A 15,900-nucleotide genomic window follows, 5' to 3' on the forward strand; every position below is an offset into this window, starting at 1 on the left:
ATGAATTTGGCGATCGCCTTCTAACCAACGATTGGTATGTGTTTGTTTGGCATTAAAGGAAACTAACAACTATGAACTAGGTTTACAGCATATGAAATACATTTGGCAACAACATGCACTTTGAGAGTGCAGTCAGCCCAATTTCCATCAATTAATATATTCTGGAGACATACCCTCATCCGCGCTCTTTTCCTGAAAGCTGATCTGTCCAGTTTTGGAGTTGATGTCAGCAGGCCAGGGAAGCTAGGGTCGATGTGAGCCAAGACATCCAGGGGGTTTAGCTCGCTCGTCTGCGGGAACAAACTGCCGCCATTGCTTGCCGTGCTACCGAGGGCCTTTGTCCCTGAATTGCTCACACACTCCGGCAGATTCAATGGGGGTCTGGCGGCAGATTTCTTTGACTTTATCGTTGGAAATGCATCTGCTTTGAATGTCGCAGGATATCCACACATTCTTGCCATCTCTGTCGTAGCATAGCTTTCGTCGGTAAAGTGTGCGGAACAAACGTCCAATTTCTTTCCACTTTCGCATCTTTGGGCCACTGGTGCAACTTGAATCCGTCCCTATTCGTGTTGTTACACCCTCCGACAACACACCGACGGGGCATTATGTCTCCAAGGTACAGGAAACAGTCGAAAAAACGGAAAATAACAGAGCTGATTTGACTCGGTGTTTGAGAAAATGGCGGATTGCTTCCCGATGTGACGTCACGTTGTGACGTCATCGATTCGAGAGCGAATATTAGAAAGGCGTTTAATTCGCCAAAATTCACCCATTTAGAGTTCGGAAATCGGTTAAAAAAATATATGCTCTTTTTTCTGCAACATCAAGGTATATATTGACGCTTACATAGGTCTGGTGATAATGTTCCCCTTTAAAAACTAGGTTTTGATCCACTTCTATGGTGGAAGAACAATGAGCCCATACAGGGCCGGCCCGTGGCATAGGCCGTATAGGCAAATGCTAAGGGCGCCGTCCATCAGGGGGCGCCACGCCAGTGCCACAAATGTTGGAGAAAAAAAATAAATAAAAAAAGTTGGTACTATTATTTCTAAATACAAAATATAATCCCACGTTAATTAAAATGCAAAGTAAAGCCTATTTAATAGAAATATTATTTGTTACAACATTACGCCCCCCCCTCCTCCCCCCGCACGGTGCGCCCCCTCCCTTCCCGTATCATGATTCTTTTTGGACGTCACCACATCAAAAAATCAACACAAGATGCCAAAACTGTCAGGTGCCCCCAGGGAAGAAAAAAGAGAAAAGAAGAGGAGGAGAAACGAGAAAAGACAGTGGTAGCAGGTAGGTAACGTTAGCCTACATGAAATTATTTGTCTGTTACAGAATGTGATAGTAACCTGGCTTTTTAGCATTAAGCTAATGTTACATGATTCGGCAATTGCTAATCAATAAATAGCTAGTTCTGTTTTAACGTCGGGTTAATATTGTGGAGGGGGCTAAATTGTTATGGAAAATAATAATGTAACGTTAGGTAATTACAGTACTCCCGCCTTACATTCCTCAGGGACATTTCTTTCTTTCTTTAGTTTATTTCGAACATGAACACACTTACAGTATAATACATCACACAATTTCATATCATTTCACTTTACATCATGTCCGAAAAGGAGTAGGAAGAAGCAAAGCTTATTTAATCCTACCCCTTTCCCACTTTAAAGCGTTTACAAATATATAGAATCATTTACTGACCTTTTTATATAATAAAATAACATCTATGAATTAGTATACAACAGTTTTGTAATATGTAATTAATTAATTAATTCAGTCATTATTAACATACTGAGATGAAGAATATCTTATTTTCAATAAGGTTGAAAGTATTTCTCATAATTCTTCTTCTTTGTACTCTGTAAGCACTATTATTTTGAACAACCTCTTAAACTGGATCATATCAGTACAATTTTTAACTTCTTTACTTAATCCATTCCATAATTTAATTCCACATACTGATATGCTAAAAGTTCTAAGTGTTGTACGTGCATATAAATGTTTGTATTAGATCTTTTAAGCAGGTGTTTTTTGTTTACATTGTTATTGCCTTCTGGTTAGCTAATGTTTGCCCTGCAGGTAATCGTCACTTTTCCACCCCTTTATATATTAGGTATAGTTGTAAGTAAAAAAAAAAGGTCAAAGACAAAGCTATTCGGGTTCTTGTGAGTATATACACTTCACTGCCGATGTGGGGGGGCGCCACCTAAAATCTTGCCTAGGGCGCCAGATTGGTTAGGGCCGGGCCTGAGCCCATATATCCTCTTACTGCCAAGTTAGCCAGGGACTACCTCGCCATACCTGCTACCTCCGTGCCCAGTGAAAGGGTATTTTCCACAGCTGGAGACATTTTAACTGCAAGCAGGTCTGCTCTTTCTGCAGACAATGTGGATAAACGGATTTTTCTGGCAAAAAACATGAAAATTGAGTGAAAGTCACCAGGGTTAAAGGCTGGGGGGGGGGAAGAAAAGTTAATCTGAGGCTGAGTTGACTTGAAACTGTTTAATGTTGCACTTTTTGTACGTAGAAGAAAATGTTTGTCATTTTTTTAAATCTGAGCAACAACTTGAATCAGTTTAATGTTGCGCTTTATATGTGGAAAGGTTTTGTTAAAGGGGAACATTATCACCAGACCTATGTAAGCGTCAATATATACCTTGATGTTGCAGAAAAAAGACCATATATTTTTTTAACCGATTTCCGAACTCTAAATGGGTGAATTTTGGCGAATTAAACGCCTTTCTAATATTCGCTCTCGGAGCGATGACGTCACAACGTGGCGTCACATCGGGAAGCAATCCGCCATTTTCTCAAACACCGAGTCAAATCAGCTCTGTTATTTTCCGTTTTTCCGACTGTTTTCCGTACCTTGGAGACATCATGCCTCGTCGGTGTGTTGTCGGAGGGTGTAACAACACGAACAGGGACGGATTCAAGTTGCACCAGTGGCCCAAAGATGCGAAAGTGGCAAGAAATTGGACGTTTGTTCCGCACACTTTACCGACGAAAGCTATGCTACGACAGAGATGGCAAGAATGTGTGAATATCCTGCGACACTCAAAGCAGATGCATTTCCAATGATAAAGTCAAAGAAATCTGCCGCCAGACCCCCATTGAATCTGCCGGAGTGTGTGAGCAATTCAGGGACAAAGGACCTCGGTAGCACGGCAAGCAATGGCGGCAGTTTGTTTCCGCAGACGAGCGAGCTAAACACCCTATCGACCCTAGCTTCCCTGGCCTGCTGACATCAACTCCAAAACTGGACAGATCAGCTTTCAGGAAAAGAGCACGGGTGAGGGTATGTCTACAGAATATATTAATTCATGAAAATTGGGCTGTCTGCACTCTCAAAGTGCATGTTGTTGCCAAATGTATTTCATATGCTGTAAACCTAGTTCATAGTTGTTAGTTTCCTTTAATGCCAAACAAACACATACCAATTGTTGGTTAGAAGGCGATCGCCGAATTCGTCCTCGCTTTCTCCCGTGTCGCTGGCTGTTGTGTCGTTTTTTTCGGTTTCGCTTGCATACGGTTCAAACCAATATGGCTCAATAGCTTCAGTTTCTTATTCAATTTCGTTTTCCCTACCTGCCTCCACACTACAACCATCCGTTTCAATACATGCGTAATCTGTTGAATCGCTTAAGCCGCTGAAATCCGAGTCTGAATCCAAGCTAATGTTGCTATAGCTTGCTGTTCTTTCCGCCATGTTTGTTTGTGTTGGCTTCACTATGTGACGCCACAGGAAAATGGACGGGTGTTTATAACGATGGTTAAAATCAGGCACTTTGAAGCTTTTTTTAGGGATATTGCGTGATGGGTAAAATTTTGAAAAAAACTTCGAAAATTATAATAAGCCACTGGGAACTGATTTTTAATGGTTTTAACAATTCTGAAATTGTGATAATGTTCCCCTTTAAGAAACCAATTCAGAGCCTTATCTTACTTAGTTTTTATTTGATATATGTTGACCGCATTAACCCTGGCAATGGACCCTGTGTGTATATGTATGTTATTATTATCCTTATCATTCATGACTGCCTGCTGTTGCACTGATCAGCCTAGTGGTGACTCACATCTATCACACACAGAGCCATTTTAAAGCAATGTTAAAAGGATAAAGCCAGAAAATGTCTATTTTGTTGTTTTCTTACTGTACCGAAAATGAACCGAACCGTGACCTCTAAACCGAGGTACGTACCGAACCGAAATGTTTGTGTACCGTTACACCCTTACAAACTAGTAGGGTTGTAATAGTACGTGTATTTGTATTGAACCGTTTCGGTACGGGGGTTCCGGTTCGGTTTCCACACGGACATATTAAGTAACGTAACGCACGTTGTGTAAACAATGCACACTGAGGCACAACACACGGCATGCTAGTAGCTAACGGGTTACGATAGACTGACCATATGTCCTCTTTTCACCGGACATGTCCTCTTTTGCGGAGCTGTCAGGGCGGAGTTTCTTAAATGCCTCAAATGTCCGGCATTTTGAGTTAGGGTTGCGTGTATTTTCTATGTACGTTCAGGGTTAAGAAAGGGTTGAAAACAAAACAAATTGTGCGCGCAGCATCATTGGTGAGGGAGGGGCAGAGACAGAGAGAGTGAGAGAGTTATGATAAACGGGCATGCGTCGCCAGGCTCTGCTTTTTATCCATAGATTTATCAGAATTAATTTTTTATTATCTATAGCAGGGGTGTCAAAAGTGTGCCCCGGAGGCCATTTGCGGCCCACAGCTAATGTTTTAAAGGCCCACGGCACATTCTAAAAATACTATTACAAACCCTGTTTCCATATGAGTTGGGAAATTGTGTTAGATGTAAATATAAACGGAATACAATGATTTGCAAATCATTTTCAACCCATATTCAGTTGAATATGCTACAAAGACAACATATTTGATGTTCAAACCGATAAACTTTTTTTTTTTTTTGCAAAAAAACATTAACTTTAGAATTTGATGCCAGCAACACGTAACAAAGAAGTTGGGAAAGGTGGCAATAAATACTGATAAAGTTGAGGAATGCTCATCAAACACTTATTTGGAACATCCCACAGGTGAACAGGTAAATTGAGAACAGGTAGGTGCCATGATTGGGTATAAAAGTAGATTCCATGAAATGCTCAGTCATTCACAAACAAGGACGGGGCGAGGGTCACCACTTTGTCAACAAATGTGTGAGCAAATTGTTGAACAGTTTAAGAAAAACATTTCTCAACCAGCTATTGCAAGGAATTTAGGGATTTCACCATCTACGGTCCGTAATATCATCAAAGGGTTCAGAGAATCTGGAGAAATCACTGCACGTAAGCAGCTAAGCCCGTGACCTTCGATCCCTCAGGCTGTACTGCATCAACAAGAGACATTAGTGTGTAAAGGATATCACCACATGGGCTCAGGAACACTTCAGAAAACCACTGTCAGTAACTACAGTTGGTTGCTACATCTGTAAGTGCAAGTTAAAACGCTCCTATGCAAGGCGAAAACCGTTTATCAACAACACCCAGAAACGCCGTCGGCTTCGCTGGGCCTGAGCTCATCTAAGATGGACTGATACAAAGTGGAAAAGTGTTCTGTGGTCTGACGAGTCCACATTTCAAATTGTTTTTGGAAACTGTGGACGTCGTGTCCTCCGGACCAAAGAGGAAAAGAACCATCCGGATTGTCATAGGCGCAAAGTTGAAAAGCCAGCATCTGTGATGGTATGGGGGTGTATTAGTGCCCAAGACATGGGTAACTTACACATCTGTGAAAGCGCCATTAATGCTGAAAGGTACATACAGGTTTTGGAGCAACATATGTTGCCATCCAAGCAATCACCGTGGCTTCATAGTAAAAGAGTACGGGTACTAGACTGGCCTGCCTGTAGTCCAGACCTGTCTCCCATTGAAAATGTGTGGCGCATTGTGAAGCCTAAAATACCACAACGGAGACCCCGGACTGTTGAACAACTTAAGCTGTACATCAAGCAAGAATGGGAAATAATTCCACCTGAGAAGCTTAAAAAATGTGTCTCCTCAGTTCCCAAACGTTTACTGAGTGTTGTTAAAAGGAGAGGCCATGTAACACAGTGGTGAACATGCCCTTTCCCAACTACTTTGGCACGTGTTGCAGCCATGAAATTCTAAGTTAATTCTTATTTGCAAAAAAAAAATTAAGTCTATGAGTTTGAACATCAAATATCTTGTCTTTGTAGTGCATTCAATTGAATATGGGTTGAAAAGGATTTGCAAATCATTGTATTCCGTTTATATTTACATCTAACACAATTTCCCAACTCATATGGAAACTGGGTTTGTAAAATAAACAAAAGCATAAGAAATAAAAAAAGCTTAAAGGTTAAATGTAATTTAGAAAAAGTTGCAATTTTGACTTTCAAACTGTCATTGCTCAAAACATAATATTGAATCAAAATCAATGTTATTATGAATTATTGACCTATCCAAGGTTCCGATTACTTCACATCAAATATTCCACTAAGAAAACCATTTTTGGTGGAAGATTTTGCAAATTTGGTAAATAAATAACCCAAAAATGTATATTTTGTTGTTTTCTTACTGTACTGAAAATGAACCGAACCGTGACCTCTAAACCGAGGTATGTACCGAACTGAAATTTTTGTTTACTGTTACACCCTTATAACTAGCACACATAAAAATCGACTTAAGAAGTAGAAAAGAGACAACAAATCATTAGCGATGGTCAAGGGCCAACTTCTATGTCGTTACATCACTGTTGCATATCATTGGCACATGCTAATGATGTTCCCTATGTGCTTCTCTTGCTTTGTCTCACATCAACCTCCTCCAAGCTGCTGTCGTATCATTACAGTCACGCATGCAAAGACCTGACAAGAAGCAGAACTCTGAGCTGCATTAATTGGTGTGACATCTGAGTGAAAAACAAAAGTGTCTGGTTTAGGTAAACGACGCCGCTTGCCAGCATAATAACTCACACCTACAAAGTTCCCGCTCCAGAGTGGCGTAATTAAATTCATCTCCTGCCTCCCATTAGCATTTGTCGCCGCATCAAAGTCTTGCAAATGCAGCTCAGCGGGATTTCACCGAGAAGTCTGACTTTTACCGGAGGGATTTATCAAACCCGTCGGTTGGCGTTTGCATCCCGGGAGTTTTCTGGCTCATCCCTCTTAATTACTGACCTCTGCGTACAGTACAGCTTTTTACGCAATTATGGGCTAATAACTCACATTTGCAGCTCGGTGTTGATACTTGACGGGAAAAGAGATGCTTTAAACCTGGCAAGCTTCTCAACCCCTCCCTTCCATGCCCGGGGCTCGTCTCTTTACGGATGTCTGCTCCCCTCAATGAATTATAAAGCATAATCCCCACAGGCTCCCCAGTGGCCACCAACCAGTTGGGGGGGCAAAGCTGCACATCTTAGCCAGCTGTTGGTACACGCTCTCCATCCCTTTGGTGTCAAGATACAAAAAAAAAAAAAAAAAGGACCTGCGATGGTGCAAATTCCTTGCAGAAGGAAGGAAAATGCAATACGATCTTGCTGAAGTCACATATTTGTCATGCCAAGTTATGCCCAACCAGCAAATTCCAATTAGAGTGGAAATTGCTTTGCCACGAAGTCAAGTCAGTGGAATGACACGTTTTCTCATCGGAGGTCAAGTGCGTCACGAATTGCACAACCGGAGCATTTTGTTCCGCCAAGTCACGAGTATCACAAGATGGAAGGAAGCGTGCGTCCGAGCAAAAAAACAACACAAACACAATGGCCGCGATATTAAGCCATACTTGCCAACCTTGAGACCTCCGATTTCGGGAGGTGTGTGTGTGTGTGTGGGCGTGTTTAAGAGGGGAGGAGTATGTTTACAGCTAGAATTCACCAAGAAATACTTGACTTTCATTGATTTCTAGCTATACATATATATTTATTTATTTAATTTTATATATATATATATATATATAAATAAGAGAAATACTTGAATTTCAGTGTTAATTTATTTACACATATACACACACATAACACTGATCTACTCATTGTTGAGTTAAAGGGGAACCTTATCACCAGACCTATGTAAGCGTCAATATATACCTTGATGTTGCAGGAAAAAGACCATATATTTTTTTAACCGATTTCCGAACTCTAAATGGGTGAATTCTGGCGAATTAAACGCCTTTCTGAGCAGCACGGTGGAAGAGGGGTTAGTGCGTCTGCCTCACAATACGAAGGTGCTGAGTAGTCTGGGGTTCAATCCCAGGCTCGGGATCATTCTATTTGGAGTTTGCATGTTCTCCCCGTGACTGCGTGGGTTCCCTCCGGGTACTCCGGCTTCCTCCCACCTCCAAAGACATGCACCTGGGGATAGGTTGATTGGCAACACTAAATTGGCCCTAGTGTGTGGATGTGAGTGTGAATGTTGTCTGTCTATCTGTGTTGGCCCTGTGATGAGGTGGCGACTTGTCCAGGGTGTACCCCGCCTTCCGCCCGATTGTAGCTGAGATAGGCTCCACAACGTGACGTCAAATCGGGAAGCAATCCGCCATTTTCTCAAACACATTACAAACACCGAATCAAATCAGCTCTGTTATTTTCCGTTTTTTCGACTGTTTTCCGTACCTTGGAGACATCATGCCTCGTCGGTGTGTTGTCGGAGGGTGTAACAACACGAACAGGGACGGATTCAAGTTGCACCAGTGGCCCAAAGATGCGAAAGTGGCAAGAAATTGGACGTTTGTTCCGCACACTTTACCGACGAAAGCTATGCTACGACAGAGATGGCAAGAATGTGTGGATATCCTGCGACACTCAAAGCAGATGCATTTCCAACGATAAAGTCAAAGAAATCTGCCGCCAGACCCCCATTGAATCTGCCGGAGTGTGTGAGCTATTCAGGGACAAAGGGCCTCGGTAGCACGGCAAGCAATGGCGGCAGTTTGTTCCCGCAGGCGAGCGAGCTAAACCCCCTGGATGTCTTGACTCACACCGCTTCTACCGTCCCTTATGCCACCGAAAATGATCAAGAGAAGAATATCGACCCTAGCTTCCCTGGCCTGCTGACATCAACTCCAAAACTGGACAGATCAGCTTTCAGGAAAAGAGAGTGGATGAGGGTATGTCTACAGAATATATTAATTAATGAAAACTTTATTCATTACTCGTGGTTTTACGTAAATTATTATACATAAACTGTGTTTACCAATAATTTAGCTTGAAAACATTACAACACTTGAAAACAAACACATACCAATCGTTGGTTAGAAGGCGATTGCCAAATTCGTCCTCGCTTTCTCCCGTGTCGCTGGCTGTCGTGTCGTTTTCGTCGGTTTCGCTTGCATACGGTTCAAACCGATATGGCTCAATAGCTTCAGTTTCTTCTTCAATTTTGCTTAAGCCACTGAAATCCGAGTCTGAATCCGAGCTAATGTCGCTATACCTTGCTGTTCTATCCGCCATGTTTTTTTGTATTTGCATCACTGTGTGACGTCACAGGAAAATGGATGGGTGTATATAACGATGGTTAAAATCAAGCACTTTGAAGCTTTTTTTAGGGATATTGCGTGATGGGTAAAATTTTGAAAAAAACTTTGAAAAATAAAATAAGCCACTGGGAACTGATTTTTAATGGTTTTAACCCTTCTGAAATTGTGATAATGTTCCCCTTTAAGGGTTGAATTGTCCATCCTTGTTCTATTCTCTGTCACTATTTTTCTAACCATGCTGAACACCCTCTCTGATGATGCATTCTGCTTCGTCTCCTTGTTGTGTGCGCAGTTGTGCACTGCACTCTCTAAAAGCCCTAGATGTTATTGTCACATATGCATGTACAGTAGATGGCAGTATTGTCCTGTTTAAGAGTGTCACAACGTTGCTGTTTACGGCAGACAAACTGCTTTACGGTAGACGAAAACGTGACTGTTGTTGTTGTGTATTGTTACCGCGCTGGGAGGACGTTAATGAAACTGCCTAACAATAAACCCACATAAGAAACCAAGAACTCGCCCTCCATCATTCTACAGTTATAACATCATTGGGCAGGCACGCTGTTTATATTGTGGGAAAGCGGACGTGAAAACAGGCTGTCGACACGTCACTCAGGTCCGCATGGAGCTGGAGGGGGTGTGGCCTCCAGCTCCGCCTGAATTTCGGGAGAAAATTTGTCCCGGGAGGTTTTCGGGAGAGGCGCTGAATTTCGGGAGTCTCCCGGATAACCCGGGAGGGTTGGCAAGTATGTATTAAGCACACCTGCGCGTTGTTATGACTTTTACGTTTACACTGCAGGCCAAAGTGGCACAAATCAGATTTTTTTTTTTTTATATATTTTTTCCCAGCTAACTGTTAACGCTGCAAGTAAAATGTGATTTTTATCAGACTCCAGTATAAATCGCGTGTGTGGCCCCAATGTGGCCTCCACGTCACTTGCATGCACATGTCGATAAAGTTAAAACATAGGGAGTTGACCGCTACCACTACAAAATAAATGTGCCTGTTACTACAATAAAAAGTTAAAAAGTGAAAGTCCCAACGATTGTCACACACACAGGAAGTGTGGTGAAATTATCTTCTGCATTTGACCCATCCCCATGTTCACCCTCTGGGAGGTGAGGGGAGCAGTGAGCAGCAGCGATGGTGATTTAACCCCCAATTCCAACCCTTGATGATGAGTGTCAAGCAGGGAGGTAATGGGTCACATTTTTATAGTCTTTGGTATGACTCGGCCGGGGTTTGAACTCACAACCTTCCAGTCCAACCACAAGGTCACCTGCTCTGTGGCCTTGTGGTTACATATTACATTACATACTTAACATGTATATAAAACACTTTTGGAGGGTTTAAGAATAATTTACAGGCGAAATGATAGGCCTATTCCCACCACCTGCATTGGCGCCTCTTGTTAGCAGTTTTTTTTTACTATTTAGAACACAGAGAAAACAAAGACGTGTGTTTTTGTCTCACTTAGGGTGAATGATGGTCAAAATTCCCCCCAAAAAAGTGCAGTTCCCCTTCACTGTTATTGCCAAACTAACTGAGAACCCTAACCACAAACACAGTGGTTCTTAACCTTTTTGGAGGTACTGAACCCCACCAGTTTCATATGCGCATTCACCGAAACCTTGAAAAATGTAATGTTCCATCCATCCATCCATCTTCTTCCGCTTATCCGAGGTCGGGTCGCGGGGGCAGCAGCATAAGCAGGAAGGCCCAGACTTCCCTCTCCCCAGCCACTTCGTCCAGCTCCTCCCGGGGGATCCCGAGGCGTTCCCAGGCCAGCCGGGAGAGATAGTTTTCCCAACGAGTCCTGGGTCTTCCCCGTGGCCTCCTACCGGTTGGACGTGCCCGACACACCTCCCTAGGGAGGCATTCGGGTGGCATCTTGACCAGATGCCCGAACCACCTCATCTGGCTCCTCTCGATGTGGAGGAGCAGCGGCTTTACTTTGAGCTCCTCCCTGATGACAGAGCTTCTCACCCTATCTCTAAGGGAGAGCCCCGCCACCCGGCGGAGGAAACTCATTTCGGCCGCTTGTACCCGTGATCTTGTCTTTTCGGTCATGACCCAAAGCTCATGAACATAGGTGAGGATGGGAACGTAGATTGACCGGTAAATCGAGAGCTTTGCCTTCCGGCTCAGCTCCTTCTTCACCACAACGGATCGATACAGCGTCCGCATTACTGAAGACGCCGCACCGATCCGCTTGTCGATCTCACGATCCACTCTTCCCTCACTTGTGAACAAGACTTCGAGGTACTTGAACTCCTCCACTTGGGGCAAGATCTCCTCCCCAACCCAGAGATGGCACTCCACCCTTTTCCGGGCGAGAACCATGGACTCGGACTTGGAGGTGCTGATTCCCATCCCAGTCGCTTCACACTCGGCTGCAAACCGATCCAGTGAGAGCTGAAGATCTTGGCCAGATGAAGCCATCAGGACCACATCATCTGCAAATAGCAGAGACCTAATCCTGCAGCCACCAAACCAGATACCCTCAACGCCTTGACTGCGCCTAGAAATTCTGTCCATAAAGGTTATGAACAGAATCTGTGACAAAGGGCAGCCTTGGCGGAGTCCAACTCTCACTGGCAACGGGTCCGACTTACTGCCGGCAATGCGGACCAAGCTCTGACACTGATTATACAGGGAGTGAACCGCCACAATAAGACAGTCCGTTACCCCATACTCTCTGAGCACTACCCACAGGACTTCCCGGGGTACACGGTCGAAGGCCTTCTCCAAGTCCACAAAGTGCATGTAGACTGGTTGGGCAAACTCCCATGCACCCTCAAGGACCCTGCCGAGAGTATAGAGCTGGTCCACAGTTCCACGACCAGGACGAAAACCACACTGTTCCTCCTGAATCCGAGGTTCGACTATCCAGCGTAGCCTCCTCTCCAGTACACCTGAATAGACCTTACCGGGAAGGCTGAGGAGTGTGATCCCATGATAATTGGAACACACCCTCCGGTTCACCCTTCTTAAAGAGAGGAACCACCACCCTGGTCTGCCAATCCAGAGGTACCGCCCCTGATGTCCACGCGATGTTGCAGAGTCTTGTCAACCAAGACAGCCCCACAACATCGAGAGCCTTAAGGAACTCCGGGCGGATCTCAACCACCCCCGGGGCCTTTTTTATTATTATTATTTTTTAAATGTAATGTTTTTTTCTTAATTTAATATTAATTCATAAACATTAATCATGAAATGATGTTATTGTATTAAATAAATACTAATAAAGACATATTTTACGAACAGAACATTACAGGAATGTACACATGATCCAATGTTTACATCTCATTGTGCAACATGTGAATGTTTTAGTGGGAACTCTGTCATTTGATTATAATAATAAAACATTTAACTTGGTATTTAGTCAGGTTTGGGACAGGTGTGCTGCTGGTGTGGCCACAGTGTGCACATCTGACGTCGCTCATATGTGCTCCACTGAAGGAGTTTTTGCATTTGCTCACGCATAAGGAAAATTAGAGGGAACATTGTTTGGGGGTATCCATGATACGCCGATAGGGAGAAGACAGCGTCTTCTCCCCGTCATCTTTGTTTTAGCGGTGTAGCGTGCAAGGACGGGGGTGGAAGAAGTGTCAAAAGATGGAGCTAACTGTTTTAATGACATTCAGACTTTACTTCAATCATTAACGGAGCAGCATCTCTTCATCCGTGGCTCACTAGTGCAAAAATGTGTCCCGTGAAAACTTGTCCGACCGGAACTCTCAAATAACTAAAGTTCCTTGGGTGAATAATGTAAACTCACTACACCGGTATGTTTTAGCGCTTTCATGGCGAGTTTACTGACAGACATGAGTAAGAACTTTACGCTACTTCATATTAGAAATGGCAATAGCGGAGGATGAATGTCCCATAACAAGAAGATAGTGAAAAAGAAGAAGCTTATCGACTATGGCATGGCCACGGACCAAAAAGGCGGAAGCGCACAAATTTAATAATGTGAGGGGTGTTTATTGACCTCCGTGGCGGAGGCTCTGCCGAACCCCTGAGGCCGACTGGCCGAACCCCTAGGGTTCGATCGAACCCAGGTTAAGGACCACTGCACTGTTGTTTCCTGTTTAATGATATAGGTCTTCCAGTCAATTTATTGATTTATGTTTGTTAATGAATATTCATATGATTATTTAGATTTCATGAAATGATTAAATGTCTATGAATGTTTTTTACTGCTGTTTCAATGTGAGCAGGAGGAAGCTGCCTGGAAGGGTTGCTCAACCTATGCCTCGTTGAAACAGCGCCTCTGCATTCCATTCCATCAATCCAGCTTGGGTTTGTCTGGAATGTGATAAGTGTCTTCCAAAGAAAACCTCTATGAGGACTTCCCGAGAATGACGGTTAAGCAAACTACCAATTAAAGCATGAGGTCATCCATGACTCATGTTTATACTCATGCTATACACCAGTCACAGCTCATGGCCTCACCACAACAACACCACCACAGCTCCTTCAGCAAAAGACCCCCGCCTCTCCACTGCCACCCCCCCCCCGTAGTTGTACATTATTGATGATGGAGCTTCTGCTGAATGTGCCTTTGTTCCTCCGTCGGCAGACTCGAGGCGCATCTCCGCTGCACAGGGAGTGGCGGTGAGAGGCGGTCGGTTGTTGTCGGGCAGGATGGGTAACTCAAGCCAGTCCAGTCCTGCAGCAGGCTGTTCATCCATCACAATCCATCAATCATTAACAAGTAGCCCTGCATTGAAAGGATGATGGACAGCTGGACAAATAAGTTGAAATAAAGTGGGACAAGGTGAGGATGGCCTTTATATCACTCTGAAGGCCACTTTTTCACCCTGCTGCTACAATGGTAGAATTCTAATGCAGACACTGAAATGATCCTTTTACGGAGAGGGAAATGGCTGATTTTAGGCTTTCCTCAACCAAGCAATTGAGTTCTCCAAACACTCTCAGGATTCAGAATTGTAAAAGCTCAACCGGAATGGACTTTTTAAGGTCATAGCCTCCCTTTGGAGGCATTTGACAGTCAAGTTATTTTTATTTCGAAGGAGACCAAAACGTCGAGACCTTTTGCTTTTTCAAATTTGTCTTTAACTTTAATTTAATTTGAATTACGTATGATTATTTTATTTTATGTTTTTACTTTAAATTATGATTTTTTGTAATATTTAAATTTAAATTTTTTTGTAAAGCAATATAAACAAACTTGCCTTGCCTAAGACACTGTGTTGTGTACTGTGATCAGTTTGTGAGGCGGTGCCGGTCGTCCTGGGTTTCCCTTGCCACCGGATACAGCTCCCCACAGCGAAGAAGTGACGTTGGAGTCTGCGCATCTCCCTCGTCGAAAAAGACCTCAACGGCGGAGTGGGCGGATGATGGTTGCTTAGAAGCTCCACAACGGTCACAAAGGCGGAAGAAGGCTGCAGCAAAGATGGGCCCCCAATTGTCTTGGTCTCCATGCACTTGGACCCTGGCCTTCTCTTAGCCAAGGACATTGTGGTGGCTGTCTGTGCACCAGTCTTCCCACTTTAAAAGATTCCACGCACAGAAGGCAATTCCACCAACAGGAGGACAATCATACTCGTTTCGAGTGATCGCCGACGACGATCAGTTTCAAGGACAACTAATTCATTTCTTAACTTAGCAGATGCAATTACAATGTCATAAGTAGTACTGATACAGGACCAGATACCGCATAGGTAATTATTTTTGCATTTGGATCAAATCTTTACTTGATGAGCTATGAGTCAACATGAAGTTTATCGTGTTTAGGTGCCCCCTGATGCATGGCACGGGGCCCTATAGGCAGCAGAAAAGGATGAACAATGATTCAGTTCTGTTTATTTCGAACATGCAAACAATACAATACAATGTAATGCATCACATAGTTCCAATTGTTTCATTCCAGTATTCCGAAAAGGAGTAGGAAGAAGCAGTGCTTCTTTAATCCTACCCCATTGCTTATCCCATTTCTTTGTTCTATGTTTGTAACAGAACAGTGAATAAATAAATTATAAATACATATACCAGAATTAAGTGAACAAATAATTACATGAATAATCACTGTTTCTTTTTTAAAAATGTTCAATATATTTATGATAATTGTTCTTCTGTGCATTTTGTGAACAGTCTCTTAAATTGAATCATATTGGTGCTTTGTTTGATTTCATTTGGTTAATCAAGTCCGTAATTTAATTCCACATACAGATATGCTAAAGGTCTTAGGTAGAGATGTCCGATAATATCGGGCTGCCGATATTATCGGCCGATAAATGCTTCAAAATGCAATATCCGAAATTATCGGTATCGGTTCGGAAATTATCGGTATCGGTTTCAAAAAGTAAAGTTTATGACTTTTTAAAACGCCGCTGTACGTAGTGGTACATGGACGTAGGGAGAAGTACAGAGCGCCAATAAACCTTAAAGGCACTGCCTTTGCG

This window comes from Nerophis lumbriciformis, linkage group LG17 (genome assembly GCF_033978685.3).
Source record: "Nerophis lumbriciformis linkage group LG17, RoL_Nlum_v2.1, whole genome shotgun sequence".
Classification (NCBI taxonomy): domain Eukaryota; kingdom Metazoa; phylum Chordata; class Actinopteri; order Syngnathiformes; family Syngnathidae; genus Nerophis; species Nerophis lumbriciformis.